This window comes from Hylobates moloch, unplaced genomic scaffold, assembly GCF_009828535.3.
Source record: "Hylobates moloch isolate HMO894 unplaced genomic scaffold, HMol_V3 SCAFFOLD_6, whole genome shotgun sequence".
Taxonomy (NCBI): domain Eukaryota; kingdom Metazoa; phylum Chordata; class Mammalia; order Primates; family Hylobatidae; genus Hylobates; species Hylobates moloch.
In genome coordinates this window covers 115,664,352-115,678,016 of record NW_026652281.1, presented here as the reverse complement: position 1 = coordinate 115,678,016, position 13,665 = coordinate 115,664,352, and positions in this window count along the sequence as shown.

Sequence of the window (13,665 nt, the reverse complement as noted above, 5' to 3'; positions counted from 1 at the left end):
GGAGCCATGTACCCCTTCCCTCAGTGTTTATCAACCTGAAATGGCAATAGAGCCCTTTTCATACCATACCCATTCACAGCTCCTAAGAGAGCACTCACTTGCTTTGAGGTACAGCTTCACTCACAGTCCTACCTCAGAAGCAGTACGGAAGCTGCTTACAAGCTCTGGCTCTGAAGCCAGTGGGCCTGGATTCAAATCCGAGCTCTACCACTTGATGGTTATCTAGCCTCTCAGTTTGCTTATCTACACAACGGGGAAAATATTAGAAGCTACTGCAGTAGGGTTGTTTAGAGGGTTATATTAGTGAGATATGTACCTAGCACTGTACCTGGTACATAGGAGTCCCTCAAAAATTTGAGCTACTGTTTCTATCCTATGCAAACCATGTGCCCTATAATGAGAGTTCAAGCTCTGAACCAGGGCAACCTGGTGAGGGAAGGGCGTCAAATTCTCTCTGGATAATTAGGAGTGGAACGCAGGGCCAGATGGTTGGCAGTGGGAATGAAGGTGGACAAGATGCATAAAAAGAGGAGCCAGAATCTGAGATAGAGGCCTGAAGAGTCACAGCCAGCAACCTCATCACGAGTCTGCCCCTCACTCTCTTCCCATGCTCACAACCCCAGTTTCTGACTGCCCCTGTTTGCCCTCCCTGTATCGGAGCAGCATCAGGCCCTCGGATGTTTCAAGCCAGTGGCTTCCACCAGGTGCTTATTGACTCTTACTGTGTAAATGAGAAGCTCATGTCATGGCCTCATGACTACAGGGAACACCACTTCCCCTATCTTTTACTATCTTTTACTCCCCCTTCCTCTCTTCTTGCCCTCACTACACACTCACCTTTCCCTTGAACCCAACAGCTGTCACACATTCCCAAGAGCAGCATTTGGATATGCAAGACAGAATGAATAAAGGAAATCATTCCTTCCATCAATACAGCATTTTGCAAAGTGATTTTATATGCTTTTTGATAACACTCTGAGGAAAGTATTATTATTTCCATTTTAGAGATGAATAACTAAAACTTATAGAACTTAGTAATATCTCAAGGTCACACAGCTACACAGGGTAGAATCAGGACCTGAACCCCGCACTTTCCACCTCTAAGCCAGGGTCACGTCCACTGTACCCTCCACCCTGCCCTCCCTGCCAACCCAGGACTCAGGATCAGGCCACTGTGGCTGCAAATCACAGCCTTTATCTAAGAACTTGTCTCTGGGCAAGTCATATACAGTTCTGTGTGTTTGTGGGTAGGCACCACCCCCAAATACCTAGCTTTGCCTCTGGAAATGACTTTTAAGAAGAAGTAAGCTAGTCAGGGTATTCAGGGATGCCAGGAGCAAAGTCTTGGATCAGAGCTGCTCTGCCTGCTCGTGTCACACCACTCTCCTCTGGGGGAAATCCCCAGCAGCTGTCATGTGGTTGGGTTCAAGATTCTGCCCTAATGTGGTCTGACAGCAGCTAAAAGGCTGGAGTGGGAAGATCTAGGACTGAAAATCCCTCAGTGGAAACCTGGTTTCCTGTTACTACCCTTTGTGTTCTCTGTGTTCGAAGGACTCAGGAAGACTCAGGCACCGTGATTATCTGGCAGGTTTTGAGTCTCATTCATTAGCCATGGGAAGAGGCACCTCCTCCTCCTCTTCATCCAGAGAGGGCCTGAATCTAAGCACGCCAGGCAGATGAGTCTGTGCTTCCCGTGTTCCCCCTTTAGACCTGGCTCTTGTCTCCTCCTGCAATGGCCAGTATCTTGTCACTCACGACCCCGCTTCTGGATCCTGGGGCCTGCCTCTTCCCTCCCTCCCCTCTCCTCATCTGCCAGAATCATCACAGAATCGCTCTAAGGTCACCCCAGAGTCCCTCATGTTTTTATCTTCTGAATTCCAGAACTGATAATTTCTTCATTACAAGGGGGAAAGGGCTGACTCCTGTAATCCCTGGGAGACCAAGGTGGGAGGACTGCTTGAGGCCAGGAGTTTGAGACCAGCCTGGGCAACACAGGAAGACCTCATCTTTACAACAATTTAAAAATTAGCCATGTATGGTGGTATGCACCTGTGGTTCCAGCTACTCAGGAGGCTGAGGTGGGAGAATCACTTGAGTTCAGGAGTTTGAGGCTGCAGTGAGCCTTGATTGTGCCACTGTGCTTCATCCTGGGTGACAGAGACGCTGTCTCAAAACAAACAAAAAACAAAGGGGAAAAGATGTATTCCTTCTCATCTTCCCTAGCCTGTGGGGCTGAGAAGGCAGGTGGTCTGAGCTCCCCTTCTACCCTATCCAAATTGCTGTCCTTCCCAACTCCACCTCAGCTGCCAAAGCCTGCCATGACAGACAAAGGGAACCACAAAGCTCCCCCAGGAAACCAAAAACGCCAACACAACAGATTTATAACTGAATAGACTCCAAGAAATCATGGAGGAAAGCTCCAAGCCTTTTTAGTTTCTACACACACATACACAAACACATACACACACACATATACACACACACATACACACCAACACACTCTTTCCTCCACCCCCAACAGCCCTCCCTTAAGGGAGATGTTAATGGAGTCGTCCATTAAATGCAGCAGCTGCCAGAGCATTCGGCTGACTGGGCAGAGGGCCTGAACCCATTTATTCCAAACTGCAGCCCCCATCATGTATCTCAGGTTTTTATCTTTTCATTTCCACATTGTGCTCAGGCCAGGTCGCTGAATGCCAGCTCCCGGCCTGAGAACCCACATGCTTCCATGGAGTACACACTAATGCCTGCCTGCCTATTGGCCACAAAGGCTGTGCACGGAGAGATGGGGGGGAGGACAGCGGGAAGGGTAAATCAGCACTCATTTCCCAAAACCCACTCATGCTCAAGAAAATGTTGCTTAAAGAGCCCCACGTGGAATCTTTCTCTATGACAATTATCTATAACTGAAAGTTTGTTACAATGTCACAATGTCTAAAATCCACTCTCAGCCTGGCATGGTGGCTCACGCTTGTAATCCCAGCACTTTGGGAGGCTGAGGCAGGAGGATTGCTTGGGCCCAGGAGTTTAAGACTAGCCTGGGAAACATGGCAAGACCCCATCTCTATAAAAAGCACAAAAATTAGCCAGTCCTGGTGGCACGCACCTGTAGTCCCAGCTACTCAGGAGGCTGAAGTGAGAGGATTGCTGGAGCCTGGGAGTCAGAGGCTTCAGTAAGCCAAGATGGTGCCACTGCACTCCAGCTTGGGTGACAGAGTGAGACTTTTTCTCAAAAAATAAAATAATTCACTCTCAAGAGGAAGACTGCCTGTTTCTGAAGACTCTCTCCACAAGACCAGCGTCACCTGTCATTTCTAATGGGTCCCTGCCCTGTCCTCCATTGTGAACTATTAGAAAGCCAAATACTTTACCAGCTGTTTAGAATGAAGGCAACAAAACAAGTTCCATATCGTATGGGAAAAGCCTAGAGTATCAGCTGTGTACAATCTGGCAAATTGCAGGAACATGGCTTGATGGAAGAGTGGGACTCTGACTTAGCACAAGAGTCTGCCTTCAGTTCTTGGTTCTTCCTGCTTCTCTCAGCTTTCTTTTTGACCTTCTGACTCTTGGAGTAGCCATTCTACAAACATTATCTGAGTGCTGCTATGTGCAAGCTGCTGCTCCTGGCACAACCCCTGGGTTCATGGCAAGACTGCCTCCTCCTCATGGTTCTCCAGTACCCCCAGCTGCTTTTCTGGACCCTATGACCAGGAGCTGGACTGATTTGATCCTCTCTTATACTGACCTTCCCTTTCCTCACACCTGAGTCTAGAAAGTACCTCTTATAATTGACTGCTGAACCCATCATTTGTGTTTCCTTTTTTTTTTTTTTTTTTTTTGGCGATGGAGTTTTTGCTCTTTCGTCCAGGCTGTCGCAACGGCATTATCTCAGTTCACTGAAACCTCCGCCTCCTGTGTTCAAGTGATTCTCCTGCCTCAGCCTCCCGAGTAGCTGGATTACAGGCACCTGCCACCATGCCTGGCTAATTTTTGTATTTTTAGTAGAGATGGGGTTTCACCACGTTGGCCAGGCTGGTCTTGAACTCCTGACCTCAAGTCATCCACCCGCCTCTGCCTCCCGAAGGATTACAGGCGTGAGCCACCGCGCTTGGCCCATCATTTGTGTTTCTTAAGCAATTTCATTTGAATGAGCTAGATGTAGTCTACAGTCAAAAAGGCAAAAAGACAATGCATGCTGTAATGGACACGACTTCCTCCCCAAGTGTTGCTTCCTTAGGGGATCAATCTCTTTAGTTATTCCAAAACCAAATGGTCCTGGGAGTGGCAAGATCCTCCCCTCGACTCCAGGGGAATAAGAACATGACCCAGGCCTAGCCCATCAGATTACTTCACACCTCTAGGCACAGCAACTGATTCAGAGAAGGACGTAGAACTCAAACCAGACCAATCACAGTGCTCTCCGGGCTTCTGCAGGAGCTATGGGAAAAAGACATACTCTCTCTGTGGAATGGTGAGTTCCGAGGGTAGCGCTGGTTTGGAGCTGCTGATGGCCACCTGGCTGCCATATGTGGAGAGCCTGTCTGACCCTGAAGCAAGGCAGCAACAAGCAAAGCCAAGGAACAGCGATAGTCTGTACCCCATGCACCATTTGCTTTTTATGTGTGTTTTTGTTTGTTTTCTTTTCTGAGACAGTCTTACTCTGTCACCCAGGTTGGCGTGTGGTGGCACAACAATCTCAGCTCACTGCAATCTCCGCCTCCCAGGTTCAAGTAATTCTCCTGCCTCAGCCTCCTGAGTAGCTAGGATTACAGGTGTGCACCACCACACCTGGCTAATTTTTGTTTGTTTGTTTGTTTGTTTGTTTGTTTTTTGAGACAGAGTCTTGCTCTGTCACCCAGGCTGGAGTGCAGTGGTGCAATCTCGGCTCACTGCAAGCTCCGCCTCCCGGGTCACGCCATTCTCCTGCCTCAGCCTCCCGAGTAGCTGGGACTACAGGCGCCTGCCACCACGCCCAGCTAATTTTGGCATTTTTAGTAGAGACGGGGTTTCACCGTGTTAGCCAGGATGGCCTCGATCTGCTGACCTCGTGATCCGCCCGCCTCAGCCTCCCAAAGTGCTGAGATTACAGTGTGAGCCACCGTGCCCAGCATTTTTGTATTTTTACTAGAGATGGAGTTTCGCCATGTTGGCTAGGCTGGTCTCAAACTCCTTACCTCATGATCTGCCTGCCTTGGCCTCCCAAAGTGCTGGGATTACAAGCGTGAGGCACCGTGCCCGGCCTGTTTTTTAATAAGCTGGTGTTTTGAAATTTTTATTTATTTTTGTAGAAATGGGATCTCGCTATGTTGCCCAGGCTGCTTTTGAACTCCTGGGCTCAAGCGATCCTCCCACCTCAGTCTTCCAAAGTGCTGGGATTACAGGTGTGAGCCCCGGCGTCCTGGCCATGACACATCATTTGAAGTCATGGATCTAGTCTTCCCAAAGCCAGTCGACCATTTTGCTGGAGATGTTTGGAAGAAAACAGCTACCTATTAGTTAGTTGTCCCTCTGGGATAAGGTCCTTATACTACCTTTCTGTTTGTTTGTTTGTTTGAGACAGAGTCTCGCTCTGTCGCTCAGGCTGGAGTGCAGTGGCGCAATCACAGCTCACTGCAACCTCTGCCTCCTGAGTTCAAGTCATTCTCATCCTTCAGCCTCCCAAGTAGCTGGGACACAGGCACACACCACCACGCCTGGCTAATTTTTTGTATTTTTGGTAGAGACAGGGTTTCACCATGTTGGCCAGGCTGGTGTTGAACTCCTGAGCTCAAGTGATCCACCTGCCTTGGCTTCCCAAAGTGCTAGGATTACAGGCATGAGCCACCGTTCCTGGCACTACCCCTATTTTATTCCCTCCCACAAAATATGTTGGGAGAAAAGTTATGGAAATGGATAAGAATTATCCAAAATTTTCCTTTCGCCTCTAAACCAAAACACAAGATTCCAGATCTCTTGAGAATAAGAATCAGTAGCCACTCTGATTCTAGAAATAGTGAGTCAACTAAGTGCTTGCTAAAGAGGTCAGAGATATTTGAGGTGTATCCCTATCTTTGGGAGCATCTTGATAAACATTTACTATGCTCGCTATCTCACATTTTCCCTGGGGATCACTATCAAAATAGATGGATCAAGATACCACCCAGTGGCCTTGCCAGAGAGGGTTCTTTGCCCCCTCACCAACTCCCTTCCCATCCTCACCACTAGTGGGAAGGAGGTCTTCAACATAACAGCGCATTGAAGTTAAGCTCTAAGAGGTTAACTTTAGAAGCAATGAGGAACCGTCTTGGAGATGCTTTATTGGAAGAACGTAAGAATCCACCTTCATCCTTCCAAAATAGAGCCAGACCTTAGCCAGGCGCTGTGGCTATAATGCCAGCACTTTGGGTGGATCACCTTAGGTCAGTAGTTCAAGACCAGCCTAGTGAACATGGAGAAACCCCATCTCTACTAAAAATGCAAAAATTAGCCAGGCGTGGTGGCACACGCCTGTAATCCGAGCTACTCAGGAGGCTGAGGCAGGAGAATCGCTTGAAGCCGGGAGGCAGAGGTTGCAGTGAACCAAAATCACACCACTGCACTCCAGCTTGGGTGACAAAGCGAGACACTGTCTCAAAAAATTAAAATTAAAATTAAAAAATGGAGCCAGACCCAATCTCACAGGCCCTAATAATGAAGCCTGGACTCAGAGAAGAAAGCAGGGGGTAGAAAGGAAAGAGGAGGAAAATTAAAGGGGACAATTGCAAAAAGATGGAAAAAGAAAGCCCCAAGAACAAAATAGCATCATGAAGAGGCCAAGAAGCTGAGCAAAACACAGCAGAAGGATGAAAAGACCTGAGTACCTGCAGCCTTTCCTCAGAGCAGCCGGTTCCCTGGGCAGGTGCTGGGCTTCTCCTTCCAGAGAGCTCCGGACCCTGCCCAGGGGAGTGTGGCGCTCAGGGCGCAGCTGGCTCCCAGGCAGAGCACAGACCTACCTGGCTGACTGTCTAGTCATGGCTCAAAGGTTCTTCCAGTCAATGTGCTTCCTTTACTGGTTAAACCCATGGAACCTCAGCCTGTGGCTCTCTGCTAACAAGGCTTTTTATACCCTTGCTACCACAGCTGTCTGCCAGATGCCTATTGAAGGAGTCATCTATTGCTAGAAAAACACACTCCACTTCTTTTTCAGTGGGCCTTTACTCCTCTATGCTTTCTGAACATAGAGAGAGGGGCTGTCGTTCCCAATGCTTGTTGTCATTGGGCATTAATCATCAGTATACTCACAGGGCTCTCTACAGCCACTTGGGTTGCTCAATACTCTGCCACTTGGGAGAGCAGCTGTATTAGGTCAGGTTCCCTAGAAGCAGAGCCTGAGACAGGATTCAAGGCACACGATTTATTGAGATGTGGCTTCAGAAGAAAGAGAATGAAGGAAGCAGGGAAGGGTAGGAGAGAAGGATATGGCTGCAACTTTGTGTTTAGCCTCAGCCTGACTCCATGGGGGGGACTCAAGAGCATAAATAGCACCAAGGAATTGATCCTTTCTTGCAATGGAGGGGCTGGTCTTTGTACCCTCTTGGCTGAAACCTGAAGGGGATGGGTACAGGAGGGTACAAAGGGTCTCCTACAAACTGGGAGCAATTTTCTGGAGGAGGGGATATCTGTGAGCTATTGGAGTCCCAGATAGCAGCTGGGGGATGGATACACTGAAAAGGTAAAGGGAATCTGGGCAGGGTACCAGCAGCATCCAATAAAGCTACACGTTAGCTGGCCTGGGCTGATGTAACACAATACCATAGACTGGGTGACTTAAACAACAGACATTTATTTTCTTACAGTTCAGGAGGCTAGAAGTCCAAGATGGGGGCAGTAAGAGGGCGAGAGGGGGAGGCGGAGTAGAGAAACCAAGCCCTCTGGTGTCTCTTCCTATAAGGGCACTAATCCCATCCTGAGGGCCCTATCTTCATGACCTCACTTTAATCTGACTGCCTCCACAAAATCCCACCTCCAAATACCATCTGGGCATTAGGACTTCAACATATGCATTTTGGGGGCACACAATTCAGTCTATAGCAGCTACCATTTTCTAAACAGGAAAGCCAGCTTTGTTCCACAAGAGCCATTTCCCCACCAGTCATTTCCCTGCCACCTAAATTCCTCTGGGAACCCCATTTGTTGACTGATACTGAAGAGTTAAGTTTAAACCCCAGCTAGCGGAACCAGGCCTAGGATCTCCCGATGGCTTCTTTTTCTTCTGCCTTAGCAGATGCTCTGCTCGATCTGGGAAAATCAGGCTGGGAATGTTTGCAAGCCTCAGTCCTTGGTAAGTATTCTGGAGGTGACAGCTGAGGCATGTACGTGCACTCCTACCCAGCTCAGGCTTTGAAGCTCGGGAGCAGAGCCATTAACATTCTCTTCAGCCCACAGACAGTTCTCTTCAGCCCTTGTTAGTCTCATTTTCTTCCCTCCTGACTTTTTCATCAAGAGCAGCAGCTTTCTTGTCCCTAGAACCCTTTCTTCTCTTCAAAGAGCTCTGGTCCCCAGGGAGGCCTGTGGCAGAGAGACTTGCCAGACACTTCTGGGTTCCCAATGAAGAGGAGACCATGCCACCTGCTTTGCAGCTAAGAACCCAAGCACCCCCACTCCCTTCACAGATGCCTTCAGGATTGAGCAAAGGACCAGCCAGGGGGGCCCACTTGCCCCCTGGTTTCCTGGGCATCTGCAGTGGTTAGGCCGTGGGCTAGAGAGACTATCCTGCTGGGTCCTCAGGTCCACTCCTACTTCTGAATTTGGGCTATTTAAATAGAGGAGGTCAGAGAGGATAGTCACAGAGAGTAGGAATCCATCCACTGCCCCACCTCCATTCTGAAGCTATGAGAGGAGGTGGGGAGGGCTCCTTTCACAGAAGGCCTCCTGTAGGCTGGAGAGGGGCAGAGAAGAGTTAGTGGGAGCACCGTTCACGCCTCTGTGATTTATTAAGAGCTACTATCTATCAAGCTGTATCGGGGATGCTTAGAGAATAGGAAAAAGTAATCTCGGGGAAACTTAAATTCTACTAGCCCCAAAGCAAATTTCCTAAGGAGTCTACAGATGTTAGTAAAAGGGACTCCAGGGCTTGCAATTCAGACAGAGGAGAGTGAGTCAAGCAGATGGTAATTCACCATCATTGTCTAAACTTTCCTTTTAGGGCTGCCCTTTCTCCAAGAGCCACTGGTTGTATCCCTGTTCCCCTACGTGGTTTTGCAGGGGTGAGGGAATTGTGCCATATTCCTCCACTGCCCAGGACTTGGTTCTGTCATCTCTGCATCTTCCCTGCCCCATGCCCTACAGTTATCTCAGGCATCCGAGCATTCACTCCTTACAGTTGCTTCTGCAGTGATTCCAGAGAGACACATGAAAGCAACCTCCCCAGGAGCGTATTTTACCGAACTCCTGTGCAGTCAGGACAACAGTTATGGCAATGAGGTGCCATCATTTTTATTCATTTCCCTGTCCCCTCTGGCCGCAGAGCTGGGCCCAGCATCACATTGCACACCAGCCCAGGTAGGCCCAGCAGCACACAGAGGACTGTGACTCCATCTGCTGGCTTGACAGCAGCTCCAGATCAGAGCCTTTGGATTCCTTGCAAAGCAGGCTCTGGCTCTGAACTGGAAGACCAAGAAGTCTTTTCATCATGATAAAGTAAAGATATTCAGCCATTTTGTCAAAGGCGATGACATCTACCCCTCCCACCTTAAACCGATAGACGCAGATGCAAATACACCAGGGAAACACTGAGCCAAGGATTATTGATCTCTCTGACAGGAGTTGGGGAAAGCAGCCCAGCAGCCACTGGCTGTGCTGTGCATAAGCACTGCTTTGGGGGCTATAATAGAGACCTTCATACAACAAGAGGACAGCTCCAAACCGAGGTAGGGGTGGGATCAGAAAAACACTGATGAAATTAGCGTTTTCTTCTTTCCATCATGCCCTTCACCTCTACTTGCCTTCTTTATGAAAGAGGCTTTCTCTGTAGATTACTTAACTATTCCCAAGGGCCTGTGGTCCATGCAGAGTCATCTTTATCCTCAAGATTTCTTACTGCTCTTACTGAGCAAGGAAAGGATGAGGGCCCACTTTAGAGATGAGAACAATTAAGCTTCCTTGAGAGAAGAAAGGAGAACAATAATATTACCTACCTATACTCAGAAAATAACCACTTGGTTCCTGAAATCCCTTGTTTGATGACATTGTGTTATTTGGAAATTTCAGTAAGGCTCCAATATGCAGTATCCATGTCATACCAAAGTGAGGCACCAGCAATGGTGCAAATTTTCATAGGAAGCAGTTGACAATCAGTTATGGGACTCTCAAACTTTCACCCCTATCAAGGGGAAAAAGAAGTCATTGGATATTAAGAGAATGTTTCTGGCCGGGCGCGGTGGCTCACGCTTGTAATCCCAGCACTTTGGGAGGCCGAGGCGGGCGGATCACAAGGTCAGGAGATCGAGACCACGGTGAAACCCCGTCTCTACTAAAAATACAAAAAAATTAGCCGGGCGTGGTGGCGGGCACCTGTAGTCCCAGCTACTCGGAGAGGCTGAGGCAGGAGAATGGCGTGAACCCGGGAGGCGGAGCTTGCAGTGAGCTGAGACTGCGCCACTGCACTCCAGCCTGGGCGACAGAGCGAGACTCCGTCTCAAAAAAAAAAAAAAAAAAAAGAGAATGTTTCTGAAAAGGATTTATTCGGTGCAAAGTATTCGTGTGCTATGGGTACCCCCTCCAAAAGAAAGAGGATACCTGTGTTTCACTACAAGCCTAATGAGAAGGGCTTGGAAGGGACTCCTAGGAGAGTTTGATATGTGTCTTCTCCTGCAGTTAGCAGGACAGAGTGGTCTAATTTCTGACTCCAACCCAAAAAATGTAGAAGCCACCATATGTGCTAGCAGCTGCTTTGTGATGCTGGGATTTGTTCAGAGCTTGTGTGGGCAAAAACCTGTTTCTCACAGACCTGAGGTGGGGCACATGCATAGGGGGATCCTTTGGACAGCATTTTAGATCCTGACCAATAGGAATGTCAGAGGACAAAAAGGCCTGAGCAGAAGAGAAACTGGAAATGGACTGTTACATTATGAGGGGCCGGAGAGGGCGAAAGCAACTGACAGAGGGGAGTGCACTTGCCCAGGCCACTGGGAACTGCAGCAGCAGCAGCAGCAGCAGCAGCAGCAGCAGCAGCGTGTGTGTATGTGTGTGTGTGTGTGTGTGCAGATCTCTGAAGAACCCACAAAAGTGCTTTAGGAGAAAGCTAGATTTAAACACTGGCCACACTGGGAGGTGGGAGAGTGCAAAGCCAGCTTTGACATGAGACAAGTACCATATTTTCTGTCGCCTCTTAGTTTCTTGTGCTCTAATTCTGGAAGGATCAGAAACTTCAGAAGAGAAAGACTACACCCTTTCTTTTCACTTGCAGCAGGCCCTAGATAGGAAGGACAAATAGCAAATAGCTTAAGCTTCGAAAACCAAGAAGAAACATTGATAATACCCAGCTGAACATTTTAACTGCCTAATTGAAATCATGTTGTACTGCGTACAGTGGCTATAAGGCTTCCTAACACCTCCAAGGGATCCTGAAAAGTATTTGTCCAGGAGCACACTGAAGACCATCACTACCAAGCAGGTTTAAAGAAACAGTGGGGCCAGGCGCAGTGGCTCACACCTGTGATCTCAACACTTTGGCAGGCCGAGGTGGGCAGATTGCTTGAGGTTAGGAGTTCGAGACCAGCCTGGCCAACACAGCGAAATCCCATCTCTACTAAAAAAAAAAAAAGAAAGAAAGAAAAGTAGCTGGGCATGGTGGCAGGCACCTGCAATCCCAGCTACTCAAGAGGCTGAGGCAGGAAAATCGCTTGAACCCTGGAGGCAGAGATTGCAATGAGCCAAGATCACACCACTGCACTCCAGCCTGGGCGACAGAGCAAGACTCTGTCTTGAAAAAAAAAAAAAAAGAAAAGAAGAAACAGTGGGAGCCGAAAACATAGTTTCTGTTATGATTATACCCCATCAGTACTGCTTGTCATTGTTCCAGTTGCAGTTTTAAAAGTTGTTCTTCAATCTTTATTTTAAAAATAATTAAAACACCAAAGGACTCATAAGAAGAGGAGCTATTGTCAGAGCTAACAGTTCTCCTTGGCTTAACAATGTTTCAGTGTCCTTGTGGAAAATGAGGCTTCCAGCTCAGCCCACTTCTCCTCTTTCTTCTTCATTTCCTGAAGGCTTTCTCTTCCCTCCTCCTATTACTCTGCAGTATATAGCACAGTTCTGAGTGTAGCCACTTTTAACAACATCGTAAAACTCCCTCAGTCCTGCCCCCTACCCTGCCCATCTTCAGGAATACCATAAGGACTCAGGTCATCTAGTCTCCTCCATGGTAACACTTGCTGCCATCTTCTCAATTTTACCTCTTTTTTTTTTTTTGAGCCAGAGTCTCAGTCTGTTGCCCAGGCCGGAGTGCAGTGGCGCAATCTTGGCTCACTGCAACCTCCGCCTCCCAGGTTCAAGGGATTCCCCTGCCTCAGCCTCCCCAGTGGCTGGGATTACAGGCACGCACCACCGCGTCCGGCTAATTTTGTATTTTTAGTAGAGACGGGGTTTCACCATGTTGGCCAGGCTGGTCTCGAACTCCTGACCTCAGATGATCTGCCTGCCTCGGCCTTTCAATACCTCCTCATTCTTTCCCTACAGTTGGGGAATGAGATACATACTCTCACACCCACATACAAAACAGCATACAAAGAAAATTGTATACATGGATTCTAGCCCCTTAGAAATGTACAACTTAAGACAGTTCACATTAAACAGACAAGCATAAACATATAAACAATAGAGAAACAACATTAAACCAATACATGAATGAACAGCAGGGCAACTTCATGATTGAGATGGCAAGCAGGCAGCCAGTTGATGAATGTTTACTGAACAGCTCCTAGGTGTCAGATGTTGGGCCAGGTTTTGGCAATAAAAATTTGAACAAAACAGACACAGTCCCTGCACACATGGAGAATCAAAACACTAGAGAAGATAAATACTAAACAATTTTTTACTAAAAAGTAGCTTATAGGCCAGGCGCAGTGGCTTACGCCTGTAATCCCAGCACTTTGGGAGCCAAGGTGGGCAGATCACCTGAGGTCAGAAGTTCGAGACTACCATGCCCAACGTGGCAAAACCTTGTCTCTACTAAAAATACAAAAATTAGCTGGGCTTGGTGGCAGGCGCTTGTAATCCCAGCTACTCAGGAGGCTGAGGCAGGAGAATCACTTGAACCTGGAAAGCAGAGGCTGCAGTGAGCCGAGATCGCACCACTGCACTCCAGCCTGGGCGACAGAGTGAGACTCCATCTCAAAAAACAAAAAAAAGTATTATAGGTGTAGACAGTGCTTTGGAAGATAATATGCAGGACTGGTCTAGGCCTTAGGAATCTAATCTATTCTGGGGGCTGGAGAAGCTTGCCTATACAAATGACATTTATATTGGGACCTGAAGGCTAAATAGGGTTAGACAACTGGCTGGTGGGAGAAAGTGATCTAGGGAGAAGTGAGGGCCTATGGAAGTGCAGAAGCAACACTTTCAAGGACCCAAAAGAAGGCCCGTGTTGCTGCAGTGAATCTATCAAGGAGGGGTTGCCGATATAAGGAGGTTGAAGGGACCAGCAGG